At 42.9% G+C, this 27,603-nt stretch overlaps 1 protein-coding gene across 4 annotated transcripts in view; it reads right to left on the reverse strand.

Moving 5' to 3' along the window:
• The window catches only part of APP (amyloid beta precursor protein), a 148,546-nt gene that overhangs the window by 112,098 nt on the left and 8,845 nt on the right, over positions 1-27,603 (reverse strand). The window lies entirely within an intron of this gene.

Consider the following 27,603-nt stretch of genomic DNA (forward strand, 5'->3'; position numbering starts at 1 on the left):
CTACCAACAGCTGTAAATAAAGGAAATTCATTAGCTGCCTGTCCAATACACAAGAGCCGTATAAGAAAACATATCAACTGTGGAAGTTATACATCTATATTAATCATGATTATGATCTAAACTTTTCTTACTGTTTAAAGTGTCCCTTAATTGCATCCACAACTCCATATGACAAGAAACATTAAACTGTCTTCAACAAATAAGTAATGTGGAATACTAAATATGCTGAAGGCTTAATTAGCAAACGCCTGTCAACTCCAGTGCTATGAAGAAGTCTCAGTGTGCTCATGACTTGTCTTAATAATTCAATAAACCAGGGAGTGGAAAGAAAATATGATATTGCCATGATTATGGATGATGGACTATTTAATAACTAAGTCAATGACTAAATCTTTAGTGGCTAATAGCCCAATTTACTCAGAAGTAAATTGAGATTAAGGGATGCAGGTGGCGCTGTGGGTAAAACCTCAGTGCCTAGGACCTGCCGATCATATGGTCGGTGGTTCAAATCCCTGCAGCGGGGTGAGCTCCCGTCTTCGGTCCCAGCTCCTGCCGACCTAGCAGCTCGAAAGCACAATTAAGTGAAAGTAGATAAATAGGTACCGCTTTATAGCGGGAAGGTAAATGGCGTTTCTGTGTGCTGCGCTGGTGCCGGCTCGCCAGAGCAGCTTTGTCACGCTGGCCACGTGACCCGGAAGTGTCTCCGGACAGCGCTGGCCCCCGGCCTCTTAAGTGAGATGGGCGCACAACCCTAGAGTCGGACACGACTGGCCCGTGCGGGCAGGGGTACCTTTACCTTTACCTTTAAATTGAGATTTGCTGCTGGGGGAACATGCATAAAAGTGCAGCATAACTGTACAATGCTTTACATGTCTACTCAGTAGTAACTGCCACTGAATTCAATAGTATTTATTCCAAGTGGTATACGACTGCCGTCTAAATAATCTAAGCACTGATTTTCTCATATGGATTCCACTTAGCTTCTCCCCCAGCACGAAGATTCCTGACTCAGCCTGACATCTGAACTGGACATCATGGGTTATTGCCCTCCAAACAAACCACAATGCAAAGCCAAGGTTTATTGTTGGCTTCCCAATCTTGGGTTAGCTTGGAGTGAAACTAACCACAAGGCACAGTTAGACAGAATGCTAAGCCAGGGATTGTTGCTCTCACTAGAGCAGAAAAGCTGGAGAGATCTCAACATTTGCAGGGAAGCATTAACAATGGTTTACCATGATGTGTGCAGTCAAAACTGTCTACCCAACCTCCTCCCTCTGCTCTTGTGCTGATTATCCCAAAAGAGTTACTGTATATAAATTAGATGAACATCGGAGCTAAAGAGAGCTGTTCTAATTTATGACTAAGAGTAAGATATGCATATAGATATGGATAGAGATAAGGGACGCGGGTGGCGCTGTGGTCTAAACCACTGAGCCTAGGGCTTGCCGCTCAGAAGGTCGGCGGTTCGAATCCCCGCAACGGGGTGAGCTCCCGTTGCTCGGCCCTGCTCCTGCCAACCTAGCAGTTCGAAAACACGTCAAAGTGCAAGTAGATAAATAGGTACCACTCTGGCGATATTTCAGGAGCTTGTTCACTCATAGGACAGAGGATGGCCCAGTGGAAAAACTCACCTTCACATATTGTTAGTCTCACCCTTACTGTGCAAGGTTGCCAAGTTAATCATTCCAACACAGGCTGTAGACATTCACCTCTAATAAAAGTTTATACAGACTCAGATCTTATTTATTTAGCGGAGAATCAATTTGCACTCTGCCTGCTGCATACAATATGCAGCATTACCTTAAATGGGATTAATCATGGATCACTTAATATAGCCCTGTTAAATTTAACAGGACTACCACAGTGTTGAGCGGTCACCTGACCCTTGAGAATTAAAGAAGCGGAAAAGCGAAGAACCTTTGGGAAAAGTTAGTCAAGGTGAAACATTTTACTCCTGAAAACCCTAAAACACTTGATGTCCAAATGCTGACAGCAATGTAAAAGGGAAGGAATCCTTGAAAAGGTCAGCTGATTCTTGCAACAAGGATAGGAGGTGCTACTTCTGAGTTTTCCCCAAAGCACCAAAAGAGGCGCTAAAGAAGCTCCATTGGTTACCATTGTGGGTGATTTAGGTTATATTTAATATGTGGTTCTCAGATAACTAAACATTTCTGTGGGGTGTCCTCTCCTCTCTCCGACAGTTCAAATCTGTCACCCCAAAACACTCCAAGCTTGGAAACCTGTGTCTTACCTGAAAATCAGTTAAAAGGGTCACTAGACAAACACAGCATATAGCAGTCACAGAAACATAGAAAGCCCCCTTATACAAAGGCAGACCACCAGTTTACACACTGACTAGCAGCTACTCTCCAGGATTTCAGACCAGAGTTCTCTCCCAGCCCTACCTGGAGATGTTAGGGATTGACCCTGTGACCTTATGAATCATCCTACTTACCACTTTGTTTGCACCTAGTTCATTCTGGATCCCAGTGTCCCCAAAATAAGAGTTCTGAAGCAAAGTTCCTCAGAAGAATATTTGTGACCTTCCACATGTTGCTGGATTACACCTTCCATAATCCCCCGCCACTCATCATGCTGTTTGGTGCTGATGGAAGCTGGAGTCCAACAGCATCTGAAGGGTCACAGGTTCCCCCTTCCCTGCAGTAGGTACCTGAAGCTTTCTCATGCGGTCAACCTGTCTTCTGATACTGAGCATGGCCACGCCCTCCACTTTCAAGCACCCACAGAGAGATGCAAATGGGTGATTACTTCCTCCCTGTGTGGCAACCCAGGCTATGCAGTATGTCTATAAAAGAATCTATCAAGCATTGCCAAATGTTTAGGGGAAGTGGGTTTATTCAGGTATCTCCAAGTTTTAGAGCCTCTAGTTTAATTCAGAGCCAGGCGGTTGGGAGGAAGAAACAGCAGCAGTAACAACCAGGGGTGTGGGTTTTTTGGTTGTTGTTTTTTTAAAAAGTAGGGCATGGGCTTATGGTGGCAGTGGTGAAACAGGAAGTTTGCAAATGGTAAACCATTTGGTTGAAAGCCACAGAATTATGTCATGCAACTTTAAATAAACACGGATGCAATTTTATGCATATTCTGGGGCTTGCTGAAGCCTCAGAATTGTTTGGTTCCATGCAAGTAATCCCTCAGCATGTGTCATCCATCACTTCTAAAGATAACTTTCTTTAACCAAGAAACTTTACACATCTCTGAATCATCAGAAGTACTACCACGTGGATTACAAGACTAAGTATCCCCACAAATTCCCACAATTGAAGACTGGCTAGGGAAAAAATATGGGATGCTACATTGTTAATCCAGCTAACTTGTTTTTCTAGCAGCTGATCAAGAAAAACAGACAGATCCATTGAAAATGTGTGTTTATTAATTAGTAGAACGCATCTCAATATAAAAATCAAGCCTTAATGTGTGTTTTTCTTTGCTGCAATATTAGTTTAGGGTTTTATTAGTTATATCAAATACATCATACTTGCAGTTTTTATTAGATCTTATATTCTGTTTGTAAATACTTCTAGCTTGTTATGTTTCCTATGAGTGTAAATTTCTCTTTTTATAATAAAAAGCTGTTTTAAAAAATGACTAGATAGTGTGTATCTTGTTTAATTGCAAAGGGCTTATGCCCCGCTAACTCCACTCTCACCAACCTGTCAATCCCTCCATATTAAACCCCTCTCCCAAGCTTCCCACCCCCTATATCCTTTATCTCTGTCACATATTATTTCTTACATGTGAGGAAGCTGAGGAGCAGAAAAGAGGGGGACTTACTTTGCCTCTTCCTTGCATTATCTACAGACCAGCTTACAATTTCCTGAACCACCAATACTTAACCTAAACTAAAAATGCCACTGTCCGTTCTTTTATTCTGCTTATCAGAGAGCCTTGAAGAGGTTTTCCTGCAAAGCCATTTGATAAAACCAAGCACACAACAGAATTAATTTGCATGTCTGTCCTATTATAAGAAACAGTCACACTCACACCTTGGAATAGCACTCACTTAGGGCAAATCCAATATGTATTAGTGTAGGATGTGGGACAAGGTTTAAAAACACATCTTAACAAACTTGAAAATATTATGTGAAAAACAGTTGCTTTATGTTTCGACCCCCTAACTAGTAAGATTTGAAGATGTGCAATTGCTACAAATAAAAGGTATGCCCCATGCCCAGAGAGATGCAGTTCAGTTGTGTCAATGGATGAACCAAAGGATGCCAAGCAACCTGTCAACTTTAAAGGAGGACACAGGCAGGGTAAGGAGCAAAAGGTTGAATCAATTAAATAAGTGTCTGCTTACTTTCTTTGCTGCCTCGCCACGGAGCGCAACCCGAAAGCGCTCCACCTGAAGCGTATTTATCCCGACGTATGACTGTATCAGCACTAGCCCTAAAAAGATCCAACTGGCAAATCAAATTTCCTCCAACAAATTCACTGCAAGCTGTAATAATAATAATAATAATAATAATTTATTATTTGTACCCCGCCCATCTGGCTGGGTTTCCCCAGCCACTCTGGGCGGCTTCCATAAAAACCAGAAATACATTAAAATATCACAGATTAAAAACTTCCCTGAACAGGGCTGCCTTAAGATGTCTTCTGAATGTCAGGTAGTTATTTATCGCTTTGACATCTGATGGGAGGACGTTCCACAAGGCGGGTGCCACTACCGAGAAGGCCCTCTGCCTGGTTCCCTGTAGCTTTGCTTCTCGTAATGAGGGAACCGCCAGAAGGCCCTCGGCGCTGGACCTCAGCGTCCGGGCAGAACGATGGGGGTGGAGACGCTCCTTCAGGTATATTGGGCTGAGGCCGTTTAGGGCTTTAAAGGTCAACACCAGCACTTTGAATTGTGCTCGGAAACGTACTGGGAGCCAATGTAGGTCTTTCAAGACCGGTGTTATGTGGTCTCGGCGGCTGCCCCCAGTCACCAGTCTAGCTGCCGCATTCTGGATTAGTTGTAGTTTCCAAGTCACCTTCAAAGGTAGCCCCACGTAGAGCGCATTGCAGTAGTCCAAGCGGGAGATAACTAGAGCATGCACCACTCTGGCGAGACAGTCCGCGGGCAGGTAGGGTCTCAGCCTGCGTACCAGGTGGAGTTGGTAGACAGCTGCCCTGGATACAGAATTGACCTGCGCCTCCATGGACAGCTGTGAGTCCAAAATGACTCCCAGGCTGCGCACCTGGTCCTTCAGGGGCACAGTTACCCCATTCAGGATCAGGGAGTCCTCCACACCAGCCCGCCCCCTGTCCCCCAAAAACAGTACTTCTGTCTTGTCAGGATTCAACCTCAATCCATTAGCCGCCATCCATCCTCCAACCGCCTCCAGGCACTCACACAGGACCTTCACCGCCTTCACTGGTTCTGATTTGAAAGAGAGGTAGAACTGGGTATCATCTGCATATTGATGGACACCCAGTCCAAACCCCCTGATGATCTCTCCCAGCGGCTTCATATAGATGTTAAAAAGCATGGGGGAGAGGACGGAGCCCTGAGGCACCCCACAAGTGAGGGCCCAGGGGTCTGAACACTCATCCCCCACCACCACTTTCTGAACACGGCCCAGGAGGAAGGAGCGAAACCACTGTATAACAGTGCCCCCAGCTCCCAGCCCCTCTAGACGGTCCAGAAGGATGTTATGGTCGATTGTATCAAAGGCCGCTGAGAGATCCAGCAGAACTAGGAAACAGCTCTCACCTTTGTCCCTAGCTCGCCGGAGATCATCAACCAGCGCGACCAAGGCAGTTTCAGTCCCATGATGAGGCCTGAATCCCGATTGGAAGGGATCCAAATGGTCCGCATCCTCCAGGCGTGCCTGGAGTTGTTCAGCAACCACGCGCTCAATCACCTTGCCCAAGAATGGAAGATTTGAGACTGGGCGATAGTTGGCCATACTGGCCGGGTCTAAAGATGGTTTTTTAAGAAGCGGTTTGATGACCGCCTCTTTCAGCGGATCTGGGAATGCTCCCTCACAGAGAGAAGCATTCACCACCCCGCAGAGCCCATCGCCCAGCCCTTCCCGGCTTGCTTTTATTAGCCAGGATGGGCAAGGATCCAGGAGACAGGTGGTTGGTTTCACGCGTCCAAGCAGCCTGTCCACATCCTCGGGGGTAATGGATTGAAATCGATTCCATGCAACTTGACCAGACAGAGCTCTAGCACTCTCCCGCCCCAGCCCTGCTCCCACGGTGGTGTCTAGCTCCTTCCGAATATGAGTGATTTTATCTGCAAAAAACTTTGCAAAATCGTTGCAGGAGATCTTGGGGTCTTTACAAAGCCCCGGTGGTAAAGGTGGTTCCGTTAAATTACGAACCACCTGAAAAAGTCTCCTGCTACTATTTTCCTGTAAATCCCAGGGATTTCAAAAGAACTTGCCACAACACAGTGAACTTCAAATTAGCAAACAAAGCACTCCAGATGCCCTTATGTCAATCGTTTCAACCCAAATACGCCCATTTAAAAATGCATTCCAAATCACACCATGCTGTTTCTATCCACAAAATAATTGTCATCTGATGTACATCTTGACTACCTCAAACCAGCTGAAGCAAGGTGTAAAGCCCACAGGAACTGAATATGACCGTACCTCAGAAAGCTACAGAGTTAGCATATATAAAAGGAAACCACCAAAAAAAGCTTGCATGGCAACCCACCTACCCGAAAGAAATAAAAACCCAACCAAGAGGGACAATGACTCTTTGAAGAAAGGCAAAATCATGCATTGGTGGGGTAGGCGAGGCAGATCATTTTCATCTTCACTGCACCAGGTGATCTTTTGTTTGTTCCCATTAAGAGAAAGTTATTGTCTGCTAAGAATTCTTTTCTTCAACAGAAAAGAGTCAAAATTATAGGGCTGCACCTGTATAGCTCAGCAAACAACCCTCTTCTACCTGAAAAAAGCTACTGTGGGGGTTACAAACTCCACAATTATACGTTGTCTCTCCCAGAGATCACAGCAACCTGCTTTTTTCTATCAAGCGCAATCCTTTATTTCTATTAACCAAGTGGCTGAGGCTCAAGGCAGGGGGCATTGTGAGTTTGGCAAGAATGCATGCAAGACTCAATTGTTCAATTGTGCAATGTTTATTAGGAATAAAGAAGGCAAGGAAGAAAACAAAGGGACAAAGCAGAATATTGAAAATAAAAGGGGCTCTTTAGCTCAAGTCTTTGTATCCTGATCTTACTACAGTGGTACCTAGGGTTAAGTACTTAATTCATTCCGGAGGTCCGTTCTTAACCTGAAACTGTTCTTAACCTGAAGCACCACTTTAGCTAATGGGGCCTCCTGCTGCCACCGCACAGTCGGAGCACAATTTCTTTTCTCATCCTGAAGCACAGTTCTTAATCCAAAGTAATATTTCTGGGTTAGCGGAGTCTGTAACCTGAAGCGTATGTAACCCAAGGTACCACTGTACTTTAAAGCCAGTGTCTGGTCTCCTCATGAGTGGAATAGGTGGTCAGTCCCCATTCATGGGCTTTCAGTCACAGTTTATTTGACTGGTAGCTGGAATCTTTCAGCCAATTATCTTCCAGGTCACGTTTGCCAGAGAGTCTGCAAACACTTTCAGGGAAGTGGGGAGAGGGGGAGATGGCTGTTGTTTTTGCAGATCTGGGAAGTGGCCATCTGCTGATAAGCATCACCAGCATTTTTCCATCTTTCTGTCAGGCAGCATTTAATATTTTCCTGCTAAACAAGATTTAATGAATAACCTTGGGGTATGAGAAGGGACCTGTGCCTTATTCAGCAGCCCTGGTAGTGGGCAAGAAACCAGTTTTAGCCACACCCTAAAACAAACACTGGTTTCTCTCATGCTCAAAAATTCAATCCCACCAAAAAGAAAGGCAGTTGATTATGCAATTACAAGGTGCTTTCTCTTCCTGCTAAGTTGTGTGGCATTAGAACAATTCTCACCAAGGGTTACATATACAACAACAGTGTTGAGAAAAACAATAATCACAGTAGCAGTATGGTGGACTCCTCGTTTCACCTGAGATCATAAAGCAGTATTTAATGTTTAAACAGCTACTATAAACATGCAGGCATAACACAGAGGTTATCTGCTGTAAGCACAAAAGCCTCACACTTAAAAGAAAACAAGAATATAATGGATTGAAGAAATCCTCTCACTAGTTAGAGATGTGACCATGTGCCTCAAGGCAGAAATCTCAAACCGGGTAGCTAGGAAGCAAAGTTATCTGAAGGGGATACACAAACGAGCACTTCAAAGCGCAGGCTAGTTTAAAGGAACAAAACAATTTAGAGCACAGTAGCTCAAAGGTCTTTTGATACATGGCAACTCAATTTAGCTGACAGATATACAAAGAAACCAATTCGCATGACAGGCCATTCAGTGGCAGATGGCTGGGGGCTATTTCCCTCATCTGACTGCTTGTAGCTAAAAGGGAAAAACAACACAGAGACACAATCCAAATCATGGATAGGCAAACTAAGGCCCGGGGGCCGGATCTGGCCCAATCGCCTTCTTAATCCGGCCCGTGGATGGTCCGGGAATTAGCGTGTTTTTTACATGAGCAGAATGTGTCCTTTGATTTAAAATGCATCTCTGGGCGATTTGTGGGACTTGCCTGGTGTTTTTACATGAGTAGAATGTGTGCTTTTATTTAAAATGCATCTCTGGGTTATTTGTGGGGCACCGGAATTCGTTCATTCCCCCCCCCCCAAATACAGTCTGGCCCACTACATGGTCTGAGGGACAGTGGACCGGCCCCCTGCTGAAAAAGTCTGCTGACTCCAATCCAAATCTTGAAGCTCCTACAAGTCCTGGAATACCCAACAGGGGCCATCATGTTTCAGGCACCTGGGTTTACTCATTCTCTGCTGGGGAAACGAATAAGACAGCACAGGGAAATAAACCGCACCTTCTCAGAGCGCTTCTGTGAACCGCTAGCTGGTGATAAGCATCACTGGGACTTCCTTGCCTTTCTGCCAAACAGGATTTGATCGTGAACATTTGAGTATTAGAAGGACGTGGGTGGCGCTGTGGTCTAAACCACAGAGCCTAGGGCTTGCTGATCAGAAGGTCGGCGATTTGAATCCCTGCGACAGGGTGAGCTCCCGTTGCTTGGTCCCTGCTCCTGCCAACCTAGCAGTTCGAAAGCACGTCAAAGTGCAAGTAGATAAATAGGTACCGCTCCAGCGGGAAGGTGAACGGCGTTTCCGTGCACTGCTCTGGTTTGCCAGAAGTGGCTTAGTCATGCTGGCCACATCACCTGGAAGCTGTACGCCAGCTCCCTTGGCCAATAAAGTGAGATGAGCGCCGCAACCCCCGAGTCGTCTGCGAGTGGACCTTACAGCCAGGGTCCCTTTACCTTTACCTTATTCAGCAGCCATAATAGAGGGCAATTTTGTCACAGATGTATAGACAGACAGACAGATTAAAAGTTTATAGGTAGATATATTTTTAAAATTGGGGGGGGGGGTGAAAGAATTGTTTGCAGTCGTATTTATGTGGTAGGCTGCCAGTTGATTCTGTGGGTGCAGCCTGGTTCATGCTAACCTTTTCTCATGCAGACAATACGCAATCATGCGCAGGCATGCACATACAATCAATTGTATGTATTATGCAGTGTCTGTCTATCTGGAGACAAGCAGTGTATCCACAAGAGCCGTGTCACTCACACTAGTCATTCAGAAGTCTATGGGAAGCCCACCTGATGGAAAGAGCTCTTGCTTGTTGCTGTTCCCAAACATCTGATATTCAGTGACATTACTGCCTATGAACATGGAGGCTCCATACAGCCATCATGGCTAATAGTTATTGAAGGATGCCTTTTCCCTGAATTTGTCCAGCTCCCCTTAAAAGCAATCTAACCAATGTCCACCATGACACCTTGTGACATTCAATTTCATAAATTAAATTACAAAAGGTTTGGACAATATTTGAGGCATCAGGAAGCCATTAACAAGCTTTGGAACAGAATGCTCTGTTCTTGTGCTTCCCTTTCCTGTCACACACTGGCTTCAGTGAAAGATCCTGGCTTGTATCAAGTCAGAGTTCCCTGGTTCAGGCGTAACAGAGAACTCTGGTTTAATACAAGCTTTCTCTAATTTTTCCTGAAATTTGTGCCGATCAGTTTCATCTGATAACCCCAAGTTCCACTATTTTAAGAAGAGGGGGGAAATCCCTTTAATCACTTTCCCCTACAAAATGCTATCCCTCCCTCCCTCCCTCCCAATCCTAGCTACCTTCCCCCGATTCCAGAACTAGAAATACCCAAACATAGCTTGAAAAGAAGAAGCATTTGGTGTGTAGGAAAGAGAAAAACGTGTTTTCTTTTTTTCTTGTTTTGTTTATTTGTTTTCTATGTTTGGTTATTGAAAACTAATAAAAAGAATTTTTTTAAAAAAAAAAAAAAAGGAAAGAGAAAAACGTATTTCCAAGAGTTGGAATTGTTAGCCTGAAAGAGAGCAAAGAATAGAAACGCAACCTTGGGAATTTGCACACAAAAAATAGCGAAGCTAAGATTTCTTCTCAGAAGACTTCTAGCTAACATGACACATGCTAACTTGAATGAAAAATAGAGAAAGCATGCCTTTTTCTACTGAAGAAGTGTAAGACAGGAATAAATTACTAGGTGTCTAGCCTTCTTTGCATAAAATTACAGAGATGGTCCTTTGCCAGTAGTCGAGTGAATATTCCCAGAAACAAAATATTAAGCTTAAGAAGAGAACTTTAGGAGAATGAGCTTGTCGAAGTGAAGATCAATAATCTTTTAGCAGTCGTGAAAGCAAAGGTTTAACTTTATTATAGAGTACAGCTTTCTTCCATTGGGGTTTAAATAAAAGAAATATATCATAAAGAGGTTAGATTAATTTCCCTTTATTTTTTAAAACAACGGAGCATGAACCAAGCAAAGTTTAGTCTTTTTAGGAATCACTGGTTTCAGTGGGAATGTTAAACATATGGGCATAAGTTTCCTACTGAAATTAAAACAATGTAAGAGTACTTAACTTTAGAGGATTTTGCTCAGTTACTTTTTCAACACCACCGAATTGTCAGCAATAATTAAAATCTAGCAATTCTGCATGTTAGCACTAAACTTTTATATTTCACCAGGCAATTAGGAATACATCTTTCCACCATGGTTAACTGACGTCTGTTTTCTGTTTTTAAATATGGTTTTTCTTGTATGTTTTTGTTCTCTCACTGTAAAACACTTTGGTTTTTTATGACCAGGGAGGAAGAAAAAAAGCACCTTTTTTCAATTCCCTTCATTTCTGACCACTGGACATGATAGATACGACCAATGGAAGTTGGAGTCCAGCAATGTTTGGAGGGTCACAGTTTTCTCATTCCTGTCCTTCAACATTCCTGCCCTAGGGCACTTATTTGTTAGACTTCTATTTCAGCCACTATTTCTCAAGTCAGAGACATCATGCGAGGACAAGGCAATCTGATGCACATCTACTCAGAAGTTAGTCCTCTTAATGAGGCTTCTTCCCAGAAAAGTGAAAATGGGATTGCAGACTTAGGGAGGAAGTGGGCTTTGCCTGAGATAGTGCCATTAACCACACATTGGTTTTTCCCCCCAATTATATGCTGGAACAGCAAAGACAGACAGGTGGAAAGGATTCACAGCAGAGATTAATGACAAGCTGTTTTTGAAGGAGAGTTATATGTTCATGAAAAGCTGCATAATACATACACCACAGCTCATTTGTGTGAAAGTGTTCAGCTGTGGCATTCTGGCAGCAAAATTATAAATAGAACCCTCCACAGTTCCCTGATATATACCCTTTTTTTTGTTTTCTTATTAGGACCTAATGAGATGCAGTCACATTGCGAAAGGGGTCATGAATTCCACTATCAGCCAGGAAGGAAATGTCTAGTCCATTTTGTCTCCAGCAGTTCATGTTTCATTATGTAGAATTCCAAAAAAACCCTAATGAAACCACACAGCAAGAGTGCAGCAGCCAGAGCATCACTCACTAATGATGAGCTGGTGGAGAGAAACTGTAAGCAGAGGGGCTCGTGCCATTTCTGAATCCATCCATCCATTTCATTCCAGGTTATCAGACATTCTTTTCCACATTCAAAAGCAATTTAAGTTTCCATCTCTATCAGGGTAAAAAAGGTAAAAGGTAAAGGGCCCAAGGATGGTTAAGTCCAGCAAAAGGCAACTATAGGGTGCGGCACTTCAGGCCAAGGGAGCCAGCGTTTGTCCACAGACAGATTTCCGGATCACGTGGCCAGCATGAGTAAACTACTTCTGGTGCAACGGGACACCGTGATGAATGCATGGAGCACATGGAAATGCTGTTTACCTTCCCACCACAGCAGTACCTATTTATCTACTTGCCCTGGTGTGCTTCCGAACTGCTAGGCTGGCAGAAGCTGAGGCAGAGCAATGGGAGCTCACCAACGCCGCACAGATTCAAACAATGGGGGAGAGAACGCTATCCCAGGTAAAATTCCAATGCTGAATTTTTCCATAGGAACAAAATATCAATTGCATGAGCTCTTTAGCAACAATAAGTGTATGCCAACTGCTAACACACTATCAGGCGAGCTTGGCAGTTTCAACTTCATTGGTTTGCTTAGTAAACACAAATAAAATAAACATGCAAAATTAGATCACTCTGGGACATCAAAAAAATTGCCAATGCAAAACTGTCCAAAAACATTACTGATCTCTAAATCACTGAGGCTACATTTCAAGTGATTTTCTAAGCCAAGGATGTAGAACCTGTTAACAGATGGCCTCCTCCCCTCCCCTCCTATTCACATGCAAAAGGTTCCAGTCCTGACATCCTGTTTGAAATATAGCAACACAGAGATTTGTGCCATCCAGCCTAGTCAGGAAGGCAAACCATGTTTTGTTCTTGTTTTACAATCCAGCTTTGGGGGGATCACTCAAACACAGTGTGCCAATTTGGGCAGCATGGTGAACTGTGGCTTGGGCTCAACAAGAAGGGGAATTAGGTCCTGTGTGGGAAATAAGGAGGAAAGGGGAAAGTGGGAACACATGAGCACAGCAATCACCACAATCCCCTAAAAGAGTGTTTGAAGGCTTGTCTGAATGTGAACACTGAGTGTATACCTGTTTGCACAGACACTGTACAATGTACAAACTAGCTAGAGAATTCTGAACTCAAAGATATGCATCACCACAGGTGAGTATTCCCTCTTTTTAATTACTTTTTCATGCTGTAGCTAAGAACGTTTTTTCCCTGATCTTTCACTGTCTCAACCATGGGCACTGATATTATAATACACAACAGTAACTGCACGAAGCAAAGAGGCATTGTTAGTCTGGAATAAGGTGGAAACTAAGTGTGTATGCACTCTACGAAAATGAGAAAATGAAAACAACAACATTTGTATGCCACCCATCTGACTGGGTTTCCCCAGCCGCTCTGGGCGGCTCCCAACAGAATATTAAAAACATGATAAAAGATCAAACATTAAAAACTTCCCTCTACATACTTCCATTTGTGAAAGCACAAAGCAACTAAAATTGATGACCAGTAATTTCTTCATAAACTATATGAGAAGGTCGTTTATAGACCTGACAACTGTGTACAGTTTACCTTTATTTCTCTTGCTTGCCCAAGAGTGGTGATAGTAGCACCTCAAAGCTGAAATCCTAAAGCACGAGTTCGGGAATTAAACCCACTGAACTCAGTGGGGTTTGCTGCAGAGTAGATGTGGTTGGAGGCTGTGTCTTTTCGTTCATTCTGCCTAACACTTGTTCTTAATTGGCAGTGACGTGTCATCTCATTAATAGAATGGGGGGGGGAGAGATGCAACTATATACACATTGTTACTATACAGAGGTTTTGCATGTGTATTAATTTATCCCTTCTGAAGGGACCCTCAAGTGAACAGAAATAAGATGCAGGTCTCCAACCTCTGTATATCACCAGATGTCATAAAAGGGTGGGAACCATATGTATACAACCTTTGGTCCCACGGCAGAAGAAAGGCGGAGTGTAGTAAATATAGTAAAATGAATTTCTCAACATGCATACTGTGAGCCTGTCACATTCAGAATAATTAGAAATTTAATATGAGAAGGTATAATGCCCCTTATAAGATGGGTATTTAGTCAACACACCTTGCAGAAAATGGATGTGATCCTATGCATACTTACTAGGAATAAGCCCCATTGATCACAGTGCAACTTACTTCTAAGTAAACATGCACAAGATTGTAGATCAGCCACTGTTGTCTGGCAAGAACCTCCAAGTAGACAAAATAGGAAGGAAGAGTCTTAAAGTAATGCACTAAATACTATTTTCATTTCAAATCCATGCAATACTCATGACTGGAGGATATTTTATTACAGTGGTACCTTGGGTTAAGTACTTAATTCATTCCAGAGGTCCGTTCTTAACCTGAAACTGTTCTTAACCTGAAGTACCACTTTAGCTAATGGGGCCTCCTGCTGCTGCCGCAGCACTGGAGCCCGATTTCTGTTCTTATCCTGAAGCAAAGTTCTTAACCTGAAGCACTATTTATGGGTTAGCGGAGTGTGTAACCTGAAGCATATGTAACCCAAGGTACCACTGTACTAGATAGGGCACCCTTCTCCAACCCCTATCGATCTCAGCAACTGTGCCCCTTGGTCAGGAGAGATGGGACCTGTAGCCCAAAACATACCAGGTAAAACTGACAAAATAAAACCAAAATGGGGAAGATCATGACCCAGTTGTGCTGCTTATAAAAACTTCATTTTGATTGCCAAGACATGCACTGGGCAAATTACTCACTTAAATTGACTTAATACGTTTGTTCTTTTCATTCAAAAAGAAAACTGTCAAAACAGTCTAGCCCTCTGGAGCACCATAACACCATTTACTATCAACATACCAATATTTCAAGCACAGACAAGTTGATACGGTATTCTGCACCAGTTCTTCCTCAGAATGACAGTTTGCAATAACGGTCATATAAAAGCACAAATTCTTCAAACTGATGTGAAGGAGAGAGAGAGAGAGATTGAGGGTAGAGAAATAAATCTACAGTTCCTCTTCCCTCTGCCCCAACTGCTTAAGGCTGCTGTTACAAAAAAGAGAAAACGTCACCTTTCATACATTCAATTTTTTTAAAATTCAGAACAAGTGAATACAAAAACAAACAAACTTTGTTTCCTCAGGTCACAGTATTGCCTCCAGTATGGTGGGGTGTTAGACTACAACTCCCACAGTAAGGTGGTGTTGGACTACAACTCCCATCAACCAAAGCCAGCATAGCCCATGGTCAGGGATGATGTGATTTGTAGTCCAGCATTGCCTAAAGGGCCACAGGTTCTCCACACCTATAATACTGAATTCTCTCGAATTGTTTTACTTACTTACATACATACATAAATACATACATCTTCAGGTTGACTATCCCTGCAATAACATCCTTATTTTCAATTCAACTCCTTTTCTTGGTGACATTTGAACAAAGATACATCTTTCTTTACATTAAACACATGGCATGCAACAATTACATAAAAAAAAAACACTCAGATAAACATTTCTGAATTTATTAACAAAGTTGCAGCAAAGTGTATTTACCAAAATTATTACAAATACGAAATGATGCATAGTAACATGAGCTCATCTTCCTCTATCCACCATTAGCTTCTCCCTTTCAGCATCAAAACTTCCTAAAATCCTCATCCTTTCCCTGGACTCTTCTGTCTAACTGCTGTTCTTTCATTATTGTTTGCTAAAAGGAAAATAAAATTACCCACACTGCAAGCCTATACATGTCTACTCAGTAGCAAGCCCCACTGAGTTCAATAGAACTTACTCTTGGGTCAAGGTGTACAGAATTCCTGTCTAAGTCATCTTCACCTGCTCTGTTCAACATGTGAACAGCCATCGATTAGCCACCTACAATTAGTATCATGAAAAATAGTGTGGCATATTAAACTATTCCTCCCCAAGCACTGCTGCTTCAGTCAAATTAGGAATCCCGTTCAACTGCTTTAAAAAGAGCATTAGGCGAGCTTGCGGTTTCAAAGCCTTTTGCTTTGTTCACTAAATGAAAGTTTAAAGAAAAGATACATGACTATCATGGGTGGGGATCCAATTTGTTTCCCACAAATGTTGTTGAACTACTGCTCCCATCACCCAAGACATAGTACATGCTTGCTGGGGCCGATGGGAGTTGTAGTTCAGCAACAGTTTGGATATGTTTAGCCTATAAAAGAGGAGAGTGAGAGGAGATATGATAGCCATCTTCAAATATCTCAAGGACTGCCACATGGAAGCTTGTTTTTTTCCTGCTGCAGAGGCTAGGACTCAAACCAATGGATTTAAGACACAAGAATGGAGATTCCGACTAAACATCATGAAGAACTTTTTAACAGTTAGAGCTGCTCAACAGTGGAACGGACTCCCTCAGAAGGTGGTGCACTCTCCTTCATTGGAGGTTTTTAAGCAGAGGGTGAATGGCCATCTGTCATGGATGCATTAGCTGAATTCTAATGTAGGGGGTTGGACTAGATGACCCTTGGAATCCCTTCTAACACTACAATTATGATTCTGGCAAGCCAAAGGTTTCCCACTCCTGTCTTAGTGCACTGAAATATTTTCTGATACAACCTCAAAATTACCCGTTAAATTTACCAGGAAACCCACGCCAACAGATGCAAACTTCCTGGCATTTTAGAAATCTCTGCACTACACTGATAGCAGAATCAATTGTCTCTTGTTAGCAGAGGGCCTAAGCAAATAAGGTTACAATTTTCAGTTTATTTCACCAGATTAAAAATCATAATATTGAAACAAAATGAAAAAATGACAACGTACGATTGTTGGACAGACTGCAGGTCTTTGACAACAGTATTGTTCTTAAAATTTAAAATAAAGAAACACTGAGTCAGCTGAAAAACAGCATGTAATGTATATGTAAACAGAAACAATGCATATACCAAACAAAACCTAGGTGTGTTTCTTTTCATTTGCTCTTCTTTTTCCATTCATTTTTGGCAGCACAGTTTGAAGTCCTCCTCTGCAATGTAAAGTCTTAACTAATTTTTCTTTTATTTACATTAAAAACAAAGCTCAACACATTTTGAAACTTCCAAAATATTAGCAAGTCAATACTGGGGGGGGGGGGGGGTTTGCTGTCGAGTCCTTTTACTCTCATTTTTTTCTTTTCAAAGTGGGGATGGGAGACTTGTTTTGAAAAGGAATACAAGTTTTCTCCACCTTCCTCCAACAGACCAGATTACATGGATGCATTCTGGAGACATTTTACTACTGCAATTCAGTTCTGCTGCTTTCAAGAGCGAGACTTGAGTGAAACAAAATATTTCCTCGGCCACAATACACTTACTGTTCCCAGAGGGAAGTAAGAGGCCCTTTCAGCTTCTCTATTGTCCTATCTTACTCAAAGATCACTGAAGAGACTTAAAAAACAGTCACAATACAGTACAATATCACTGAAGAGACTTAAAAAACAGTCACAATACAGTACAATATTAGTTAGTTCAGATGAGTGACTAGTACCCAAAATTCCAATTCAATTTAACTTATAAAGAAGGGAATACAGTAAAGGTTCTTCCTGGTCATTTTACAGCCTGCCATGCTTCCAGAGTTCATAGCTCAAATAGGAGGATAACATAGGCTCTGCCTGGGTTCAAACCCAGTATTTAAAGCAGGCTAACCAGATGTTGAGGGACGTGGGTGGCGCTGTGGCTTAAACCACAGAGCCTAGGGATTGCTGATCAGAAGGTCGGCGGTTCAAATCCCCGCGACGGGGTGAGCTCCCGTTGCTCGGTCCCTGCTCCTGCCAACCTAGCAGTTCGAAAGCACATCAAAGTGCAAGTAGATAAATTGGTACAGCTCCGGCAGGAAGGTAAACGGCGTTTCCGTGCACTGCTCTGGTTCGCCAGAAGCGGCTTAGTCATGCCGGCCACATGACCTGGAAGCTGTACACAGGCTCCCTTGGCCAATAAAGCGAGATGAGCGCCGCAACCCCAGAGTCAGCCACGACTGGACCGAATGGTCAGGGGTCCCTTTACCTTTACCTTTAACCAGATGTTGAGCTCCTATCATCCTGTGCTGGCTGGGGCTAACAGAGTTGGAGTCCAACAACATCAGGAGGGCCACAGGTTTGTAATCCCTGCTCAACCTCCCCCCTCAAAAAAAACCAAAAAACCCTCAGGCAGCAAGGCTTGCAAAGACCTCCAGCTGAGACCCTGAAGAGCCACTTCCAGACAGTGTAAACCAGGGTTTCCTAAACATGGGTCACTAGCCGTTGCTGGACTACAACTCCCATCATCCCTAGCTAGCAGGAACAGGTGTCAGGGAAGATGGGAACTGTAGTCCAAAAACAGCTGGAGACCCAAGTTTGGGGAACCCTAGTGTAACAATTTTTAGATAGGTAGACCAATAGTTTGATTCAGTGTAAGACAGCAGGTTCATAAGTTTGTATCCTTGCTGCAATCAAAGCCATTAGTGACCCACTGAGAATTTTCCATTCTAACTTAGATGACTTGGGAGCGGGGAGATGAACTATTTGGACAGGTGAGCCCACTCTGCCTACCTGCTCCTGCCTCACATTTGACTGCTTAAAACCAGAACTATTTCACACAATGGCCTTGGTTTTCAGTAGTCAGAGACATGGTCAGAGCTGGGGGGGGGGGGGATTCATGCTGGTTACGTTCTTAACAAAGTAATGGAAAGGCAGAAAGCAAACTTCACTCACAGAATGGCAAAATATAATAAGCAAGTCTCCTTTTGTTGTGTATGTGCAAAATGGCTTTGAAATGATGAAACTCCTCCAGTGACAGTGTGTGAATTGTGGACTCAGCTATTCGCTTAATTTAACACAGGAATATGCTATTCATAAGCTGAAAGCTCAAAGTAACACAGTACGCTCTTTTTTGTTTTTTAAAGTGCTGATCAAATCCAATATGTCTAAGCATGCTGCATGGGGGAAGGAGGAAGAGGAAAAAAAACACCTCTGTGAAAACTGCACGCCACTTCAAGTTTTCAATGTAATCTATCACAAACAAAACTAACGAGAGCAGCTGCTAAACCTACCGGTATCAAATGGGCATCAAAATATTTGGAACAAGCTACAGGATGTGAGTAGTAGAATATCACACAACTCAACATCTGATATGGACACAGCCATGCAGAGTTCACCAAGAGGTCTGCAAGCTTCCCAGCATGGAACACAGCAGCCATAGAAAAATACTATAACTGCAACGGTTCAGCACAGAGTTGCCTTGCTGAAAAGAGGCATTGTGAGTTATTCTGCATTATCGGACTAGATTAAACAGATGACATTAAACACTGCCTTTATAACCACAGCCTGCATCAATTCACACCGACAAATTCCTAAACAACTTGGACCTCAAATAACTGAAGGAGCACCTCACCCCGAAGGTGCTGATACAGAGGAGGCCCTGCTGGCAGTTGTTCCACCCTGCAACGTTCTGTCAAATAAACATGCTAAATCAGATCCCAATCAAGTTAGGACTACTGGAGCCTTTTCAAAAATGTTTCCTAATTCATAATTTGCCAGAAAGCCAAGATGGCTTCTGGCAATGGGAATGTAAGGTCGCAGCTCTAAGCAGTTTTATGGCATTTTTAGCTGGCAACTCTTCTGTTTTGCCTAAACTACAAAGTTTTCATCAGTTGTATGGCATTATGTCTGTTATAGCACCCTGCTCCCACCCCCACCCCCAATAAACAATCCCTGGATTACAGTTTGGTAAGCTGTAGATAATACTTGTTACCTCCAGTGCTTTTTTTTCTTTTAAAAAAAATGTTTAGGGCTACTCTCATTTTCCTACTCATATTGAAATACTGCCCCACAATGAGGCCAAACTTAGATTCACAAAATGTTTAGGGGTATGCGTACCCCTGAGTCCCCCCCCCAAAAAAATAAGCACTGGTTACCTATATCCTCTTCATCCCTACCTCTGAGAACAGGAAATGCCCATTTGTCTTTAGTACCAATATGCTCCTGAAGAAATTAGACATCAAAAGAACAAGTGTCCATTGAGATGCACTGAGCTGGATTCAAATTCCTAAATATTAAATCCCTGGTGGGCAGTGCGCACTGCAACATTTGAATATTACAGTGCAAACAAATTGTGGTTGATATTAGGCAATAAAAGGAAACTGTTAGTGTAATGTATTTCCAAATTTTCTTTTACCGCCTGCTTTAAACATGTACAACTGCTGATCTTCTACACACAAACACTTAGTTTTGAGGGGTGACCTACCTTTGTTCTGCATAAAACATAGCACACAGTAATATTCAAGTCAAAATAGGATCAAAACAAGGGAAATGAGTATTAAATCAAAGAATTCCGACACTTTCCCTTGTCAGCTGTCTCAAGACAGATGGAGAACTCATGCGGCTGTCCAAGCATAGACGCTGTTCTAAGAATTCACCTCCTACAACGCAATATTAAGTCACTCTTGTATGTCTGCCAAGTCATTCCACAAGACTGTGGATTTTGGTAGGTATTCAGTCACTTCAGAAGTACAGTCTGCACATATAACTTATGCATCGGTTGTCAAAGTGAATTCAACATTGAAGTCTTAAAACCATTTCATACATCTTGTATTCTCACTGATGGAAGGGGTATTTTCGGAGGGAGTACAGAAATCATATCTATCTATGGATACGGCGCAGGGCGAAGAAACTAATACAGGACCTAAGTGACATGACAGGGAATGGTATGACCAGACGCAGGGGAGCAGCATTCTTAGCACACTAGTTTTCCACACAGGATAAATGGCTATGAAAATAACACCTTGCTATTACCTCAGCTATGCCCTGACTCGCGGAGTTCAGAATTCAATGAAAGCACAAAGGGAGACCGAAGACTGCACACCCAAAGATATCACTGAGACACCCATCTAGAAACTGCTAAACCGAGAACCTGGTATCTTAGCCACAAAGCAACAAACATCTCTTTTCCAACGCACACTTAACTGTGAGAGTACAGCCCCTGCTTAAAAATAGCTGAATAAATGTCTCTATGTGAACTGAACGCTGGAATGTCTTCGTTTATGTGAATACACGTCCCCTATTCAATAATGAACAACTGAAATGTGATATATGCACTGGGACCAAAGCCCTAAATAATTATCACTCAGGGCAGAAAATTACATACGTGTTGGATTCAGGCTAAGTGTCAACAATGTCCCTCTCTGCCATGCTGATGACTGGGGAAGGGGGGGGTGCATAGGTGCCTTTCTGCTGGACTGCACCAGAAGTGCAATGAGGGGGATGGGACTTGGCTGCAGCAAAGGTCTGATCTGTGACCAGGTGGATGGAAAGCTAATGCAGAGTTTGCCTGCCAGTGGTAGAGAATGGGGCGTCTCTGGGTTGTAGATCCCAATCTCCAGGCTGCCATTGCACCTTCCACTCTGGCCAGAGGAAGCCAACAAAGCTTGGCACACAGCAGTGGAACTGAACCACTTCTTGCCAGCCCCACACAATTGCTCTGCTCAGGACTCAAACTTAGCTTAGCCATGGGCTAACCTGTCGCAATCATTTCAATGGCACTGTACATAACAAACCAGACTGACAAGGCACCTCTCCCTAAGGAAAGACTTTATTTCATTTTAAAAAGCCGTTCTAGTGATCGTCTTGTACTATTTTTAAATGATGTTTTATTTTTGTAAACAACGTTGATGTTGCCTCACATAAATGGTGTCATGTAAATACTCTTATATAAATAAAGCAAACACATCTCACCACAGGACCTCCTGCTCCACCTACATCACTACAGGAGCCAGGATAGTAGGTGGGAGGTGGGAGGTGGGGGGTGGGGTGGGCTGGAGAAAAGCTAAATTGCTCTCAGATTAGACAGTGCTTATTTCTGATTTTAAGAAGCGGAGAGCATTCTTGGATGCCAAAATTTAAAATGCCAGAACATAAAGAATCAGCGCATATATAGGATATATATATGCATGTATTTCCTTTAAACATAATTAGCATTGACTTACAAATTGTATTTTTCTCCCTCTTCAGGATAACACCATCTAATTACCGGTCTGCACCATCTGTAACAACACCGAAACCTTTTTCTTCTGGAGGAGGAATCTACTCAAGAGCAGTTATTAAGTTTGGGAAAGCAGCAATTGTACATACAAGGAGTGGAATGTAATTTCACCGCCAGGAGAATTTATATGTGAGTTAAGAGCTTGGGGAAGGGGGAGATGGGGGGAGCAGAAGAGAAACACAGTCTTTGCTAGCTCTGCATCTGACCTGAAAATGCCAAAAAAAAAAAAAAAAAAAGGAAGATGCCTGACTGCTAAGAGCTGAGCAGGTGCATAAACTGCAGGGGACTTTTCTTTCAACGCTGCAGCTTTCAAATAAAATGGCACCTTGAGGCATCGGTAGGTAACAAAACAAAGCTGTGCAAACCAGCCATATGGTCATGTATTTGTTTCCCCCTGCAAAGCACAGTTCTGCTTCCAGTGGAGGGCATTTATTAAAAACATGCTTCCAAATAACATCAAATAACAAGTTTCCAGCAATGCACATCTGGGGCAAATGCTTTATTACTCCGAGTCCTTTGCTCTCTTTGTCTGCCTCCCAGGTAAGAAGACGACAAATCTCCCTACATTCCCTGTCGCAGCAGCTCTAATAGCTTTGGACCTTTAGCCAGTTTCTGAGCTCTCCACCTGAAGGACAGTAGCACCGGCGAAATTGAGGAATGTATTGCAGCAGCAAAGGAATCAATGGCTGCATTATGTTCACAGTATTCGTAATAAAGGAGTTCATTTAAAACAATCATAGCACTAAAAGGTTTTCGAAAATCTGTAAGCAGCTCTCTGCCACGTTCTTATGTCGATATGATTATAAAGGAATATTAAGTTACACAACATTACCCTGAGATTGAAGCCCAAATTTCAAAGGAACCAGCATTCCCGGGCTGGCCAAACATTCCCCAGAGGCAAGTCAAATCGCTTTAACAGATAAAGGGAGAGAGATCCCTCAAAAACCCTTAAAAACACACCCAAAAACACTACACTGTTCTATTCTACAGTCTTGCGTCCTCACACCCCCACTTCCCCCTCAGCACTCAGCTGCTCCATTCAGAAGTCACTTTGTCAACTGAGACGGTCTCCTAATGCCAAGTTATGCCGTGGGATAAGATGCCTGGAACTCAAAGCATCTGGAAATATTCCCTCACAGACACTTAACACTATTCAAGATGGTAACGTCCTCTAGACACTCCACTATAAACAGAAAGAAAGATGAGAGAGGGGCAAAACAGCAGTTTGCTCTTAGGTTTCTTGGTCATACTGGGGCTCCAGAGCATTGGGGGCGAGGGGGGGGGAGGCAGAGGCACACACTGAAACAAATTTGGTTGCCATAGCAAACAACTCACTCATTTTTGGCCACTTGCATGAAAGCGACTGCCACTCAGCCTCGATGCTCCGCTTTCACAAGAGCCTTTTAAACCCAGCCTGTCCCTAGCTATGCTCACTGGGGCTGACAGAAGTTGATGGCCAAAACATGTGGAAGGGACCTGGTTGCAGAAAGGCTGTTTCAGCCTCTTGTCATGCTCCAGAAAGGAGAAGCAAACCGCTAGTAACAAAGCAAGAAGCAAAAATAAACAACAAACCATGAGGGCAACAATTCTGCTTCTCTGTCCCGCTGACTTAAATAACCTAAAATACAGGGTGGGGGAAATCCAGTTATTTCAGCTACACCTGCCCCCCCCCCTTGCAAAGACTCAATGACGTCCCCCCAAATACTAGACTGAAGGGTCTCTGCCCAGCTCCCCCTTGAAAGCTGTGCTTGGACAAAATGTTGGCTCCAGATGTGGGGGGAAAAAAGTAAAGGACCCCTGGATGGCTAACTCTAGTCAAAGACGACTATGGGGTTGCGCTCATGTCACTTTCAGGCCGAGGGAGCTGGTGTTTGTCCATAGAAATCTTTCTGGGTCATGTGTCCAGCATGACTAAACCGCTTCTGGCACAACGGAACACTGTGATAGAAGCCAGAGTGCATGGAAACGGCGTTTACCTTCCCGCCGGAGCGGTACCTATTTATCTACTTGCACAGGCGTGCTTTCGAACTGCTAGGTTGGCAAGAGCTGCGACACAGCAACGGGAGCTCATTGCGGGGATTTGAACTGCCGACCTTCCGATTGGCAAATCCAAGAGGCTCAGCAGTGGAGTTCAAAGTCCACCTGGCCCCCACATGCCAAACATCTGTCAGCCCAGGCTTTCCACAGAAGGAGCCATGTGGTGCTTGCATCGTGGTTAGGCAGGAAGCTTCTTCACTGAATTGAGGCAGAAGAACTCTAAACAAGTCTTTTGTGACATGATAGCTCCCCACCCTTTGATTCCCAAGAGCCGCACATCTGACTGGTCTCTTTCTGTATCAACAGCTTAACATTTAATAATTTGAATTATTCTTGCCTGTGTGTGGCAATGCTTGCCCTCCTTGGCCAAGCCAGCTGCTTTACTCTAACAGTCTACCATTTACAAAGCCCTCTCTGTGTATCCTCAGCTCAACTCCTCCTCTATTCAATAAGACTTAACACAGAGATCATTTTACAGAGAACTTCAAAAGAAAAGCGTCTATACCTCACACCCTCCACAACCCTCATTCCTGTTCATGCTACCAGAGGCTGGCTACCGGAATAATCAAGAACAGATATTCAATTAGAGATGGAATTCTTTTCTTTGAACAGGAGGCAGGAGCCACTAATACGGAAATAATGGATTTGACAGAAGGTGCGGTGGCTTTAGACTCTAACGAAACCTTACTATCAAGACAATTTAGGCTGCAAAACTACATATAGCATCTGAGTACAGATCAGCTGAAAACAGAACTAGCCTAAGGATAATTTCAGCATGTAAGGTGACAAGACAGTTTAGCGATTATAGAGTAAACAAGGCTAGATATGTTGGGAGCGCGTTCAGATCACACAAACAAGAAGTGTTGTTTATGTCACACTCTCTTACAAAACAACTTTAACTGCAGTATGAGACATTTCCTCGTTGGCCCTTCTCTATTAGAATAAAGTCACAGCAGTTCAAGGCAATGGTATATCTCTGCATTCTTCCCAAAGTACAACTTGTCTGGTCTCAACCTCAGGCCAGCTTGATAAAGACTATGATGTGGGGGGTGGGCACTGAACCTGCGGTCCCCAGATGTGTTGGGCTCCAATTCCCATCAGCCCCACCCTGCATGGCCAATGGTCAGGGATGATGGTAGTTGGCAGTCCCACAACCTCTGATGGGCCACAGGTTCCTCATCCCTTCCACATAGTTCGAGAGGTGGGAAGACTTCTTGCTTGTGGGATCTACCTTATTTTTCGCTCCATAAGACGCACTTTTTTCTTCCTAAAAAGTAAGGGGAATTGTCTGTGCGTCTTATGGAGAGAATGTGTGGTCCCTGGAGCCAAATTGCCCAGGGGAGAAAAGCAGATCATGCTTTTTTTTTTTTTAAAGAGGGAAGGGGGTGTTGAAACAAAGCCGCTAATCAGCAAGTGATCGGGGAGGGAGATAAGGGACGCTAGCAATAAAGGAGGCTGCCTGGGAGGGGGGAGGTAAAGACAGTGAACTTTTCAAGGAGAGGAGATAGGAAGACTAAGGCAATGAGGAGAGAAATTAGAAGAAAAGGAGGAGCAAAAAACTGCTCCAGCTAAGGAAGAGGTACTAAGGCAAACAAGAGGGAAGGGGGTGTTGAAAGGAAGCAGGTGATCGGTAAGCAATCGGGGAGGGAGATAAGGGAGGCTAGCGATAAAGGAAGCTGCATGGAAGGAGGGAGGCCCATGGATCCTCAGGATTTTTGCATTGGGTCACCCCAAATTCACCATCAGATGACACAGCATGTTCATGGCTACAGCCTGCACCAAAAAAAATTACGCACCCACTGTTTTGTTCAGAATATTTTTTCCCTTGTTTTCCTCCTCTAAATACTAGGTGCATGTTATGGTCAGGTGTGTCTTATGGAATGAAAAATATTGTACTTTTATTCAAACCCCAAGATCCATCAATCAGGGATCAGTGTAACCACCATTAAAGAATTCCAAGCTGGGGAATATTTATTTAGTACCAGAACTGAGCAGAGCATACAGTCTTCCTACAGAAATTTCCACTCACGTGTGCTATTAAAAAAAACACACCCCACATGTTTTGTTACTCCAAGCTTACTTCATTTCAGGGGTATAATAAGCAGGCCACTGCTGCTATACAATTGTACAGCATAAATCCACTGCAGGCTGCCCATAGGTCTACCAATACATCCAGATCTGCTTTTGGTAAAGACTATATGAACATTCTGGTTTCTTAATTTCACAATAAACATTTCAGGAAGATGTTCAGTTCTAGAACACATGAATGTACATACATAACCTGCCCATAATTTTTAATTCAAAGTAGATGTTCACATGGCAAAGCGGTCAATACAATTCTTTGTTCCTTAGTGTGCACACATGTGTGCTAAAAAATTGAATGTTTTGTTACCATATGCGGTGATGTTCAGAACTGCTATCTATTATAAACCCCAACCAGTTGGAACTTAGGCTATGTTATGTGGCGTATACAACTCATTATCACAAGCTATCCATACATCAAGGGAATGGCTGCAGCAATGCTGTTGATACTTTGAGAATTGTATAACAACTATATACATTAGAAATATTCCATGTCAAGATAAAAAACCAACAAACCTTTGCAAGTTAAAAATCACTAAGCCTCTGACAAAGCAACTTTTCTGATTCTGAATATTTAACTATTTTTCTTGAAACTTGTCTGAGAAATTTTCAACTTTTGCTAGTTATGTGGTTCATACAAATCTATTCAAAGTAATTGTGTTTCTTTAGAATGCTAGAAAGTGTAAATTGAAGAGTCGAAATGATTTGCATTCAAATCCCAAATTAAGATATGCACTCTTGGGTAATTTACTCTGCCCAATGCTTTATTCTATTTTCTTTTAAAGACCCAGTAACACACATTTAACTAAAATATAAATATAGCTCTGGGTGGAATCCACACAAGCTGTTCCTCCAATTATATTTATAGTTATAGCAACTGCAACAGAATGAAGTAAATAAGGAATTAATACAGAAAGAAGCAAATCCTTGGCAATCCGTTATTGCTATCATGAGCCATTTGCATACAAAAATTTAATGTAAAAGTTCTACAAGAGTGTCCAGCTGCATTATTGCTAAAAGTGAATAGTCAGTGGTTTTTAGGAAGCCCACAGATTGTGAAGACAACAACCATGTCCTTGTGTTTGACTCTCAGCAACAAGGGTTCGAAATTAGCAGGGGGCCAGGCGCATTTTGCACCTTAAAATTCTCCATTTGCGAGTACCTCAACAGGTCTGGGTGCCATTTTTTGCACCGGGCTGACACTCAAGAATTACTGAAATGTATGTACTTTGAAGCTTCAAAGTATATGTTAAGGATAGACTATATGTTAAGGAGTTTAACAATAAAGAGTACAGTGTTTTGAAAACTTAAGTATGGTACCAATATTTTAATTGCAAACACCAAATTAAACACGCATTAACAATTCCCAGTTTCTAACACTGTCAGCAACCCATATTTGGAGACTGAAACACTGAACGTTCCATTTTGCATCATCAATGAATTTGTCCAACCTTCTAGAATTTGAAGGT

Source organism: Podarcis erhardii (genome assembly GCF_964252035.2).
Source record: "Podarcis erhardii genome assembly, chromosome: 4".
Classification (NCBI taxonomy): Eukaryota; Metazoa; Chordata; class Lepidosauria; order Squamata; family Lacertidae; genus Podarcis; species Podarcis erhardii.